This window comes from Mastigoproctus giganteus, chromosome 10 (genome assembly GCF_048544385.1).
Source record: "Mastigoproctus giganteus isolate SK-2022 chromosome 10, ASM4854438v1, whole genome shotgun sequence".
NCBI classification, from domain to species: domain Eukaryota; kingdom Metazoa; phylum Arthropoda; class Arachnida; order Uropygi; family Thelyphonidae; genus Mastigoproctus; species Mastigoproctus giganteus.
This window is the reverse complement of record NC_143584.1, coordinates 28199928-28214280: the sequence shown is the minus strand read 5'-3', so window position 1 is coordinate 28214280 and position 14353 is coordinate 28199928. Positions and strand designations below refer to the sequence as shown.

Genomic DNA, 14353 nt, shown 5'->3' with positions numbered 1-14353 from the left:
TATAAGCTTGCTTTCTTGCATCATTTGCCACTACTACTGCTACTTGCACATTAGAAGACTTTTGGGGATTTATTGGATGACTGTTTTCTACAGCAGTATGTTTGAGAGGCAACCTGAGGGAGTAATACTCTTAATCTGTTTATCAGCAGTGATTCTTCATACATTAAGAATTTGCAGATAAAGGAACCACTGGGTGACAGTGATCAGAGTGTACTGATGTGGGATTTACTTAAAGATGTAACTACCATCAAGGGTAAAGGGAATGGTTTTTGCTTTCGTAAAGGTGACTTTTTTTTTTTATTTTATGTAAATCCCAAACATGAGAGGTATTAGAACCTATAGTACTTAGTACTGTGCTTGGGTTGGAGGTTGAGAAGACGAAAGAAGATATTTGTTGACATTGGACTTGAACTTCTGTAGACTGTAATTTTCAGGAAATATGTATGAAGGAAGGTTGTTCCAGAAAACGGCAGTTGAATGAATAAACGAAGATGATGAAAAGTTGGTTCTGTGAGTTTGAAGTTGGACAGTAAATGGATGTTGGCTGGTGGCAGCACGTGTCCGGACTGTTTTGAAAGAGAGAGAGAGAGAGAGAGAGAGAGACAGAGCGGGAATTATAGAAGCCATTTCAGAAGAACAGCATCTGTAGAAGAGGCATGCAGCAGAAACAGTACGTCTATGAGACAGCGAGTGGAGAAACTCTGTTAGAGATGAATCATTAATTAACCTAACTGTCCTCTTCTGAATGGAATCAAGAAGCCTGAGAGAGGTTTTCGGGGCACCACCCCAGATATGGGAACAATATTCCATGGCAGGGCAGATTTGCGATTTATACAGAGTGAGAAGCAGTTTGGAAGAAAAGTAATGGCAAGAGCGAAAGAGAAAACCAAGTTTTTTAGATGCAGAGGAAGCAACATTTGTAATATGCTTGTGCCAAGAGAGATTAGAAGTCAGGGTAATCACCAAAAGAGATATATCATTTTGCCTAGAAATCGGAGTGTCACTAAAGATAGATAAGCATAGGAGCAGAAGAATTTTTTTTGCAAGATATAAGACAAGACTGAATTTTAGAAGAGTTGAAATCAACTAAGTTGTCTTTGCCCCACTGCAGAATTACCTGAAGATTGGCATTTAAGGAATTGGTAGCAGATTTTCGAGAAGTTGAAGCTGATTGAGCTGGGCAAGGTTTCTCAAAATGGAAAGTGGAATGTAAATGTGCTATCATCGGCAAAACTATGGATAGGATTTTAAGTCAATGGAAGAAGGGCATTAATATAAAAGAGGAAAAGAGTGGGGGAAAGAACTGAACCTTGGGGGACACCGGCATTAGTGGAGAAGTTAGAAGACAGAGCCATCTACCATCACCCTTAGTGAGCAATCACAGAGAAAACTGGTTAACCAATTACTAAGAAAAGTTGGCAAAACATAACATGGAAGCTTGTTTAGAAGACCTTTATGCGAAACACGATCGAAAGTCTTTGAGATATCAAGAGCAACTATTTGTGCTTCACCGAACCTTTCCATTGAATTAGTCCATAAATGGGTAACATAAGCCAGAACATCACCAGTGGGTCGACACTGACGGAATCCATACTGCCGATCATTGATCAGATGGAAGGTTTCTAGGTAGTTTAAGAGTTGGCGGTTCATTGATTTCTCCATTAATTTAGAAAGAGTAGCAGTAATTGCAATGGGACGATAATTGGATGGGAGGGATTTGTCATCCTTTTTAGGAAATGGCTGGATATGAGCAAATTTCCAAGCAGAAGGAAAAACACCTTTGGTATAAGAAAGTGAAAAAAGGCGGCAAAGAACAGGAGTAAGTTCAGGAGCACAGGTTTTGAGAACAAGTGGAGAAATACCATCGGGACCTGGAGCTTTCTTAGCATCAAGATTCACCAAAATACTTCTGACATCCTTTTGACGGAAGACCACAGGAGGCATTGAAGGGAGCATGTTGGGAATGGTGGGAGGTGTTTTACCAAGGTCATGAATACACGAGTTGGAAGAAAAATGGGATTTTTTTTTTTTTTTAATGAAAACCCCAAACGCAAAAGGTATCAAAACCTATAGTACTTAGTACCGTGCATGGGTTGAAGGAGAATTATGGGGAGAGGGGGATGCCGGAAACTTTGCTCTAGAGACTAAACATGGGTTTCACCACTTCGAGCCTCCAATAAGCAAAGTGGTGGTATTTCACCGGTTGATGAAAGTCATCTACCACCTGGAAATGCTAGAAGGTCAGCTTTATCCTTGCCGAAGTGATAACAGAACCATCTGGTTTGGACAGAGGTGGGAGCAGAGATGGGTAAAAGTTGCGGCCAATAGCTTTGGCAAGAGACCACAATGCTCGGCTATCATTAGGGCAAGAAGCAAGTTTTCTACTCTTAGACTGTTCAAAATCTAGTTTGGACTGATTAATAACTGCTTTACAATTGTTGCGAGCTTTGGTGTAGGCAGAAAATGAAACTGAAGAATTAGAAACAAGCCAATTACGATATGCAACATTCTTCTCTTGAACAGACTTAGCACATTTATTGTAAAACCAAGATTTAGATAAAGGACGAGATTTTAAAGTGGAGTGTGGGATAAAGGATTCCATTCCTGCAAGAATAGTTTCACTGACATGACCTGTGTGGAAACATTGACATCAGAAGTTATGAAACAGTAATCCAACCAAGGAAAAGAAATCTCGCAGGTCATCCCATTTTGCATTCTTTAATGCCAAACAACATGAGGTTGGGAATAGCCATGAGATAAAGGCTCCATTGGAGAAGAGACAATCACCAAATTGTGATCTGAAGTGCCTAAAGGACCTCTCACTTCAACCGGGTACTTAGAAGGGTTGTTTGTGAGAAAAATATCAAGCGTGTTGACTGTATGATAAGGATTGTCCAGTATTCTTGTAGGTAAATGAACAATCTGTGGAAGGTCATTAGTATAATTGCAAAAGCCTCAGCATCTCGACCAACTGTGTCGGTGTGACTAGAAAACGGAAGCCAGCTGGAGTTGTGAACATTAAAATCACCAAGGAAAATTACTTCACTGTTAGGAAAGTTGGACTGGAGAAAGTCAAGCTGCAAAGAGAAGGAAGTCAAAGAGCTCCAAGTGATTAGTGGAGTTGGGAGAACGGTAGAGACAACAGATGAATTTTACACAATGAGGTAGAGAGATTTTAAGCCAGAGAAGATCAAAGAGAGTAGATTCCAAATTGCCGAGTCTCTGACAGGGAATATCAGAATGGACATATGCACAAGTACCATCTTTGAGGTGAAAGGAATCATACAGCGAATAATTTGGGCATCTGAGATGAGCAGTAGTTGAATCAACCGATAACTGAGATTTTGTCAGAAAAAGTACACGGGGTTTGGCAGACTGCAAGTGGAAATGGACATCGTTAAGGTTAGAACTGACCACACACGTATATTTGTGAAATCAATTAGGAAGTGCTTGGGAGGTTTAGACTTTTCGCAGATAATCGTGCTCAATTAGTTTGACAATTCATGGTGTATTCAATGGTAAGAAAAAGTGGATGGGACATGCTATATGAAGTAATGAAATTTTTGGATATGGTGTACACACGGTAAGAATATACTCAGATCCTTGACATAACGTGGCCTCGACAATGCTCCCCGCATACACACTACTCGGACTCCCTCCAGTCACTATCTGGCAGAGTAGAGGTAGCAAGATTATACACTAGCTGATCAGGAAGCCTTCTAGAGAGTTACGAATAGGTTCGGTCCGGTGTACTAACTAGCGGCCGGCCTGCGAACACCGCTTTAGAGCTGTACCCTTGAAATGTAAGGAATATTGGATCTCACCACGATGTTCATCATAACCTCAAAAGTCATCAATCATACTGCACGATGGAAGAGATAGGGAAGGGTTGACCGGAACTTAGCTCTAGAGCCTAAACTTGGGTTCCACCACTTCAAGCCTCCAATAAGCAAAGTGGTGGTATTGCACCGGTTGATGAGAGTCATTTACCACCTAGTACTGCCTGGTAACATAGAGGGGCGGCATTCCTCCATGTGGTGTGGGCACCACACCTCGACCTCTGCTTACGTTGGTTCACACCTGGGTGGTCAATCACAATGTACTTGTGCATAGAGTTTATACCCAGAATTACTAACAGCCCCACCACCGTGAAGGTGCAAGCAGAGGCTTTGGCTGTCACAGACCGTCTGGACTTGGCCGAAATTGGGTCCACTTGACTTGAGTGTCACCCGAATATCAATTTCATCATTAGTCTCCCAGGTAGCAAATGCAGCTTGTCTGGCATATGTGAGAGAATGTCTGTGAAAACCTCAAGGACCAACACTACTACAAGGACTACAGTGGTCTCAACTGATGATGTTTCCAACGGCAAATTCTGAATGGGAAGCCCTCAGAGACTTAATCTTAATCTTTACTAGGCTTTTCATACCAACTAAGAAATACTGTTCACAGTTCAGGCCTAAATGGATGTCAGATGAATTAATGAAGCTTGTGGCAGAGAAGAATGCATGGGTTGAATATAAATTATCATGCGACAGAGAAGCTTACGGCAGATATAAGCTAGTTTGTAATCAAGTCACAAAGGAGGTTAGGTAGATTACGAGAAATCTTTGGCAAAGGATGTAAAGAAAAACAGAAAGAAAAAAAGTTCTTTACTTATGTAAACTCTACAAAGAAGGAGGATGAATCAGATTGGTCCATCTAACATAGATGGTTTGACTATTGATGATCCTGCTCAAGTAGCTGATAAACTGAATGAGTTTATCATTCAGTTGCAGCTACATTCACACATGAGGAGTTATTGAATTAGAGGAGTGCCATAAGTTTATCAAACTCTAACAGGGAGCTAAGTGATTTTGTAATAACTGAGAGCAAAGTGTAGAAAAAATTGTTGAAGTTAAACTTAAAAAAGGCACCTGGGGTGGACGGGATCTATGCAGTTATATTAAAGGAGGTAGCAAAGGAAGTAAGCAAACCCATAGCTATAATTATGAGAGCTTCCTTGGACTCAGAGGAGGTCCCCATGGAGTGCAGGTGTGCAAATGTATTGCCAATTCACAAAGGGGTTTCAAAAGGTGACACAAGTAACTATAGACCTGTTAGTTTAACTTGTATTCTGGGAAATAAAATAATGGAATCACTGGTTAAAGAAGCACTGCAGGATTATCTAGACACAATTTCAATTATAGCTTGGACACAGCATGGGTTTCTTAAAGGGAAGTCTTGTCTGACCAATCTGACTGGATACTATGATGTGGTCACAAAGGAGATGAATGCCAAAAATAATTTTGATATCATATACTTGGATTTCAGTAAAGCTTTTGCCACTGTTGCGCATGGAAGACTACTGTACAAATTGGAGCAGTATGGTATTAAGGGTAAGTTGCTACAACAGATAAAAGGGTGGTTGAGTGGGAGAAGATAGAGAGTGGTAATCAATGGATGCTGCTCTTTGTGGGCTAATGTTATTAGTGGAGTCCCCATGGGTTCGGTGTTGGGCCCACTGCTGTTTTGTATATTTATCAGTGATATTGTTGAAAGTATATCAGGCTTAATGTTGAAGTTTGCAGATGATACAAAGGTTGGCACGGTCGTTAATGACAGGAATGGTAGTGTACTATTGCAACAGGATCTAGAAAATTTGGACAGATGGGCTGAGAAGCAGCAACTGAAGTTTAACATTAACAAAAGCAAAGTACTGCATATGAGTAGAAATAACTCCAGAGAAACATACCATCTGTGTGGTAGTAGTACCTTTTGTGAGCAATGCAGACAGGCTGCCACAGCAGGTTATGGGGTATTGTCAATTATACAGTTAGTCCCCGACTCATGTAAGTCTGAGTTACTTAAATTTGGACTTCAAGTAAAATTGTAAAGATACTTTCTATATAATTTTTAAGAGTGAAGCCGAATGAAGAAATAATAAGTATAAGTTTTGGTTTTCGTTGCCATACAAACTATGTTGGATAAGAACCTGCAGCATAATTAGAATCTATGTAAATAAATTTTATTTTATTTATTTTTTTTAATGCTGAAGAAATATTCAACAACATGTTTTTGAAACAGGTGAACTACATTGAAGCACTTCAGGGAAACCCCCACAACATTTAAGCCACATTGACTGTGTCCCATTGGATATTTCTCTGGAGAATTACACCCTAGCCCTTTAACATCCTTGATGGAATATGAAACATTTCAAGAGCCTGGAATGATTTGACATCATCTTGTATGAGCGGAGTTTTGAAAAATCTAAAAATTTCCGAGATTAACAATGAAGGCTTCAACAAAGATGAGCTGATGTCTTCTGTTACCAAAGAAATTGTAAACAGTGCAGAAGTTCCAGCTGGTCCTGGAGAACGAAGATGTAGATGAGCTTGTGGATGAACAAGGTGAAGATTGAAAAACAGAAGACCTAGCCCAGTTGAACGTGCAAATAGTTGAGGAGCAAGGGAGAGCTGAATCTATCGAGGAATCAGACCAACCCAAGAAGCAGTTCAAATTAAAGGAAATGGCAGAAGCATTTCGAAAAATTCAGTAAGGTCTGTTTTTTTTGATGGAATGGATCAACACACCGAATGTTTCTTGAAAATAGAAAGAAAAGTTCAAGATTGCTTATTGCTAAATTTATGAAGAGAAAAAGAAAACATACGAAACAGATGAAGATCGAAGAGTTCCTATCACGTACTACCTCCCTGACCTGTACTCAGCCTACAACTCCCTGTAATTAATGTCTTATTAATGCTGAGATTCATTTAAGTCACCGTCAGTCCATCACACCTGAAGTGTATAAACTTTGATTCATTGTGTGGTATAGAGAAATTTTCTTAAATATGTACAATTCGGTTTTGATTCCCTTACTAGCCCTTATAAAGCCTACACAGTGTATGAAATACATATCAGTTTTTACAGTACAATGACATGCGTTTTTTTCTTTCATGTTTTCTTTTCTTATGTGCTACTCCGGTTAAATCACCACTGTCCCCAGATAAAGTTTTTAATTGTTATGGTTTATAACTTTTTTTCTTAATTCTTCTGAGGCTATTATGTGGTTTTTGTAATTTTGACATATCAGGGATATAGTAGCAATATTTTATTATGCATTCCCGATTTATGTAAAAATTGACTGACGTAAGAAGTCCTGGAACGTATTTCTTTCATACATTGGGGACAGACTGTATACTGGAATTTTGCTAGTAGGGAAAAGGAGGTGATGAGGTGATTATCCCTTTGTATAAGGCAATGGTCAGGCCACACATTGAGTACTGCATACAGGTCTGGAGTCCTCATTTTAGGAAGGATGTTGAGTTGATTGAGTGTGTACAGAGAAGGGCAACAAGATTGGTGAGGGGAATGAGGGGGTCCTCTTACCAAGAAAGGCTTAAGTTCTGCAAATTACAATGGCTGGAGAATAGGCACCATTGAGGTGATCTGACTGAGGTGTAATGGCCTTGAATGTTGAGCACACTGAATTCTGATGGGATTCTTTCACTTGCTGAGATTACGAACCTGAGGGGGTCATAAATTCAAATTGAGGAAAGACAGTTGTAGAATAGATGTGCGGAAATTTGCCTTTAGCCAGTGGGTGGTTAATTGCTGGAACAAAGTTCCATCTGTTGTTGTGGAAGTTGATAGCTTAAATAAATTCAAGGAGGAACTGGACAAGCTTTTAGAGGGAATGGATGCGTGAAATCGTTTTTTTTTTCGCTGATGCTACATAAGCTAGAATGCTTACTTTCATGCATCACATGCCTCCATTACTAGTACTATTACTATTACAACAAACACACTTTTGCTGTGCATTTTACATGATGGAAGTACGCTATTATTTATTTTCAGTAGAGTGCCATCGTGTACAGCTGACAAGTCAGTTGTGAAAGAACGCAGAATGTTTAATTCATAGCCCAAAGCTTTACGTTCAAAAGCTAATATTTAAAATAAATAAATGCACATGGCATAATACTTTAAGAGTTTGGTATCTATATAATATCGGTGTTTAGATACACCATAGATAACTCTTAATAAACTACAAAGTAGTTGTTGTAGGCATCATTTGCTGTTTCTCATATTGTGCTCTGCCTTCACGACGAGTTGCCATGATATTGCACTACTTCGAATAAGTAACTCTTCACTAATAGAGAAGACTATTGTTACTTATTCTCAGTTGAGTACCACCACCCAGACAGCACTGTTTCACGGCTATTGGTCGATCATCAGTGGGTGGGCAGGTACCCTGGTAATGCAGACATGACGACCCAGTTGTGAAGTTAATCACACAATATGAGAGATGCCAAGAGGTGTAGATGTCAATATTTAAAATAAATAAATGCACATGGCATAATACTTTAAGAGTTTGGTATCTATATAATATCGGTGTTTAGATACACCATAGATAACTCTTAATAAACTACAAAGTAGTTGTTGTAGGCATCATTTGCTGTTTCTCATATTGTGCTCTGCCTTCACGACGAGTTGCCATGATATTGCACTACTTCGAATAAGTAACTCTTCACTAATAGAGAAGACTATTGTTACTTATTCTCAGTTGAGTACCACCACCCAGACAGCACTGTTTCACGGCTATTGGCCGATCATCAGTGGGTGGGCAGGTACCCTGGTAATGCAGACATGACGACCCAGTTGTGAAGTTAATCACACAATATGAGAGATGCCAAGAGGTGTAGATGTCAATATTCAACAATAGTCTTCTCTATTAGTGAAGAGTTACTTATTCGAAGTAGTGCAATATCATGGCAACTCGTCGTGAAGGCAGAGCACAATATGAGAAACAGCAAATGATGCCTACAACAACTACTTTGTAGTTTATTAAGAGTTATCTATGGTGTATCTAAACACCGATATTATATAGATACCAAACTTTTAAAGTATTATGCCATGTGCATTTATTTATTTTAAATATTGACATCTACACCTCTTGGCATCTCTCATATTGTGTGATTAACTTCACAACTGGGTCGTCATGTCTGCATTACCAGGGTACCTGCCCACCCACTGATGATCGGCCAATAGCCGTGAAACAGTGCTGTCTGGGTGGTGGTACTCAACTGAGAATAAGTAACAATAGTCTTCTCTATTAGTGAAGAGTTACTTATTCGAAGTAGTGCAATATCATGGCAACTCGTCGTGAAGGCAGAGCACAATATGAGAAACAGCAAATGATGCCTACAACAACTACTTTGTAGTTTATTAAGAGTTATCTATGGTGTATCTAAACACCGATATTATATAGATACCAAACTCTTAAAGTATTATGCCATGTGCATTTATTTATTTTAAATATTGACATCTACACCTCTTGGCATCTCTCATATTGTGTGATTAACTTCACAACTGGGTCGTCATGTCTGCATTACCAGGGTACCTGCCCACCCACTGATGATCGGCCAATAGCCGTGAAACAGTGCTGTCTGGGTGGTGGTACTCAACTGAGAATAAGTAACAATAGTCTTCTCTATTAGTGAAGAGTTACTTATTCGAAGTAGTGCAATATCATGGCAACTCGTCGTGAAGGCAGAGCACAATATGAGAAACAGCAAATGATGCCTACAACAACTACTTTGTAGTTTATTAAGAGTTATCTATGGTGTATCTAAACACCGATATTATATCAAACGCTAATATACAGGGTGTCTCAAAAATATTGGTACAAACATTTAGGGGAGGTAGATAACATCTAAAGGAATATGAATCACATGACGTTTCCATAACCGGAAACGTCACCGTAAGGCGATAGACGGCGCGGTAGTCACCGCACGAAGAGCATGCATCGATATATGAACTGTGAGCTGGCAGATATGTACCTAGTGTATGGATTAGCAGAGGGCAATGGACGAGCTGCTCAACGAATTTATGGATAACGCTTCCCAGACATGTACCGGACCACTATTTGTTTACGCGTGTGCATCAAAATTTGTGAGATTATGGGTCATTTAGAGGTAACAGGAGTAGTGCGGGCAGACAATGTTCGATGCGAACTCCTGCCATGAAAGAAAGTGTGTTGAATGCCATCCAGAATAATCCTACTACCAGCACACGTGCGTTGCCTCTGCCTTAGGAGTGTCTCGCGTACAGCGTGTCTGGCACGACGATTCCTTACACCCCTTTCATCTCCAAAGGGTTCAGTTACTGCTGCCCCAAGATCATCCTGCACATGTGGCTTTTTGCACAGTGGTTTCTCCAAGAAAGTGTTCAAGACTTGAATTTTCCAGCCTATGTTTTGGTCACGGATGAGGCTTATTTCACTCGGGAAGGCTTATTCAATCAGCACAATGCTCATGTGTGGGCTCATGACAACCCACACGGTGTGTGCCCCCATGCGGCACAACATCACTTCGCAATAAATGTGTGGGCAGGTATGGTCAGTGACTGCTTAGTCGGCCCATATCTGTTACCATCCCGCACGAACTCCGCTAAATATCGGATCTTTCTTGAACAAGTTCTACCAGGGTTACTTGACGATGTTCCAGCAAATGTGAGATGCAACATTTGGTTTCAACATGACGGGGCGCCTGCCCATTATGGAAGGTGTGTTCGTGACCATTTGAACAGGCATTTTGGGCATCAATGGATTGGCCGTGGTAGACCTGTTGCCTGGCCCCCACACTCACCTGATTTATCGAGCCTTGATTTCTTTCTGTTGGGGGCCCTGAAATCTATCATATATGAATCGCCTGTGGAGATGGAAATGGATCTCGTGGCAAGACTCGTCTGCGCTACTGCTATTGTCAAAGAAACTCCAGGTGTGTTCGACTGTCTCCGCCAATCTATGTTGCGTCGGTGTCACGCATGAATTGCATCTCATGGTGGAACCTTCGAGCATCTGTTGTAACATCATGAAATGCATCCATCTCGTACTCCACTGTTAATATTATGTGAAATAAATGTTTGCCACTAATTACTGTCTTGTGTCATTTCTGTTTCTTGTGCTTCTGCTTCTACTTTCCCGTGACGTTTCCAGTTATGAGTTCCTATGCGATTCACATTCCTTTAGTGTTTCTACCTCTCCTAAACGTTTGTACCAATATTTTTGAGACACCCTGTAAAATTAAACATCCCCTGGCATTTTACAAGTTGCAGAATCAAGTCACAACTTGGTTGTCAGCTCTTAGATTCAGGGTACCTAACTGCCTGCTGATGATGTGATGATAACCTCTGAAACAATATTGTCTGCATAACGGTAGCGCTCAACTGAGAATAAATGGCAGTATATTTCCCTTTTGGGGAAATGCTGATTTTGAAGGGATTCACAATATGAAAGGTTGTGTAACAATGTCTCTTTTATGCAAACATGCTTTATACTAACAGTACATTAATTATAAATATTTCCATAGCTTAATGCTATATGCTCTAAAGTTAATAGAAATGACATGGATACCAGCTGCACATTTAACGAAAATTTTTCTTCCTATGGCTGCACACTCATATGTATGGGGTTTCAGCAGATGACCCCAGAGACACTCTTTTTACTGCTGTTCACCATTGATGGTGAAGCAGTGTGTTGTTGACTGTGGTGTCAACAACACACTGATTAGACAATGGACTGGAATCGAGTGGTGCTGGTCAGATGAGTCCAAATACCTGGTGCAACATGCTGCTGGATGCCTTTGTGTGGGGTGCAAGCAACATGAATCTGGCCCCATTGTGAATTTCGCTCACTATCGAGGAGGATAATCAGCACCATCCCAGGCAGGTGGTGGTGGTTGCTTAATATGGGGCATGTTTTGTAGGCAAGAAACTAGGTCCCCTTGTATGTATGGACCAACGTTTCACTGGTTCCACCAGCTCTTAGGAGACTCTGCACCCTGCCATTTTGCATTTTCCTGGGCAGAAACGAGACCTTTAAAGAAAATAATGTGTTGTACCACTGAGTCTTCACTGTGCACAAGTGGTTCGAGGAACACAGTGATGATATCACCCACCTTGATTGGCCTTCAAATTCGCCTGAACTCAATCGAACAAAACGCCTGTGGGATGTTATGGAATGGGAAGTGAGGCATACTGAAAACTGTCATCTATTCTAAGACAGGGAAAAGCCTTGCAGATCCATATGAACATCTTCAGACATTTGGTTGAGTCAATGCCCAGGTCAGTGGTTCCCAACCTGTGCTCCGCATAGCCCTTAGGGCTCCATGTACACTTCCCAGGGGCTCTGCGACTGCTCCAGGATATTGATTGCTTCCCTCTTACAAAAAGCTTCTTGGATGAAAATAATATCAAGGTTCAAGAAAAATATTCAGGCACATCTCGAAGCATTGAAAGACTTGTTTGAACATTATTTTCCGACAGCTCAAGAGAAGGCGCTTGATGACTTTAATTGGGTATTGAATGTGTTCAGCGTGAACAAAAAACCACCTAGCTTAAACCCAGCAGTATACGAGCTCCTCATAGATTTGACATCTCACAGCGAACTAAAAATTGCGTTTCAGAATCAAAGTCTAACAGAGTTTTGGTTGCATTTGCAAGATGAATTCAAAATCTAGTCTGAGAAAGCAAAATTAGTATTGCTGCCTTTCTCAACTACATATTTCTGTGAAGCGGGATTTTCTGCCTATATGCGTACCAAAACAAAATACAGAAGTCGCTTAAATGTAGAACCAGACATTCGCCTGCAATTATCATCAATTGAACCTGAAATAAGAAAACTGTGCAAAAAAATACAACCACAGGTGTCTCATTAAATATTTATACGTTATTTTATGTTATGTCTTAATTTAGGCTTACTGTTGCACTGTAGTTGGTAAAATTAAATAGGAATTGTCTTCTATAATGAATAACAAAAATTTCGAATAACAAGTAATGAATGAGTATGTATTTAAATTGAATTGGATGTAATAATTAAATTGGAGGAACTGAGTTTATTGTATGGACCTTATTATTGCTTTCACCAATAATGTCAAGTTTTGTCAAGTTAAGTCAAGTTTTGACAGTATCACGTATTGGTGTTAAAAAATAAATTGAGATATTATGGCAAATTTCAAAGTTTTTAAAATATAATTTTATTGCATGGACATTGTACAATTGTTTAAATATCTCTTTACTTTACACTCCCTTATTATCTATCCCCCGCGTAACACTACTCTTAAATACCATTAGCTTGAAAACATAGGGTAAGCCTAAGGGGCTCCTCCATAGAAATTGATTCTAAAAAGGGCTCCGCAGGTCAAAAAGGTTGGGAATCGCTGGCCTAGGTGAATAGTGGCTGTTATTTGTGAGAATGGTGGCCCAATATGGTATTAAGTAGGTGGTCATACTTCAGCAATTACTGAGTGTATAATCATATATGCAGAATAGTTTAAATAAGTTAGTTCATTTTCTGTATGTTGATTATGTTTAGTTTCTGATTGAACCTGACACATTACCCTACAACATATGTTTTAAGTAAATATATGAGATGGGGTGTGGGGGCAGAAAACAAAGACCCAAGGCATATATATTTAAATTGCATAAAATGGAGATTTGTTCTGTTATCAGGTTTTTAAATAATAGGAATGTTTTGTCTGGCCTGCCAACATTTACTAGCAATTAATAAACTTATGGAGAAAATGCTATGAATCACTGGAATATAGCAAAGTAATGCTATGTATTCAATGAAGGGAGGACTCTTCAGGAATGGCAAGCAAGAAATTGAGTGTCCACAATGAAAAAGTGAGTGAAAGGTTATCCATTACTGATGATAGTCTGATCCAGAAAGTTTATGAAAGAATTCAGGACAGGAGAAGTACAGTTCCTGATAAGTTCCCCTGATACCCCAAGGTCATCGCTTCATGAAATGGTGAAACAGTATCTGAACTATAGAAATTGTGTGCCAGATGAGTACTGAAAATGTTAGCTGATGCTAACAAAATGAAATAAGCAGTAAACACATGAATGTTTCTGTCGAATTACAGAGGAAACTAATTCTTTGTTAGACAGAATAGTAACCAACAGGCAATGAGACCTGGGTTAGCCAACACACTCCAGAGAGTAAAACACCAATCATTATAGTGGAATGGAAATAAACAGATGGGCTAACCTTGAATGAAGGCATTCAAACAATTTTGGCAAGAAAAATCTTGCCTGTTGTTTTCTGAGACAGCAAAGTTGTTCTGTTGATTGAAGTTGTCACAACAAACAACTGTAAATTTATACAGACAGAGACACTGTGGAACTTTGTGGAAACTACTGAGAACAAAAAAGCATGCTTTACTGTCTAAAGATGCTTTTTTATTGCATGATAATGCAAGACCTTCCCCCTGCTGCTTGCACACAAGAACTGTTAACACAATTTTGTGGGAAATCTTTGAATATTTACCACCCAGTTCAAATGTGGCCCCCCAGCAATTGACACATATTTTGT

General features: G+C 39.7%; 1 protein-coding gene across 1 annotated transcript in view; it reads right to left on the bottom strand.

Moving 5' to 3' along the window:
- LOC150078915 (uncharacterized) overlaps positions 1–14353 on the bottom strand; it is a 508023-nt gene that overhangs the window by 246347 nt on the left and 247323 nt on the right. The gene's annotated exons all lie outside the window — the stretch shown is intronic.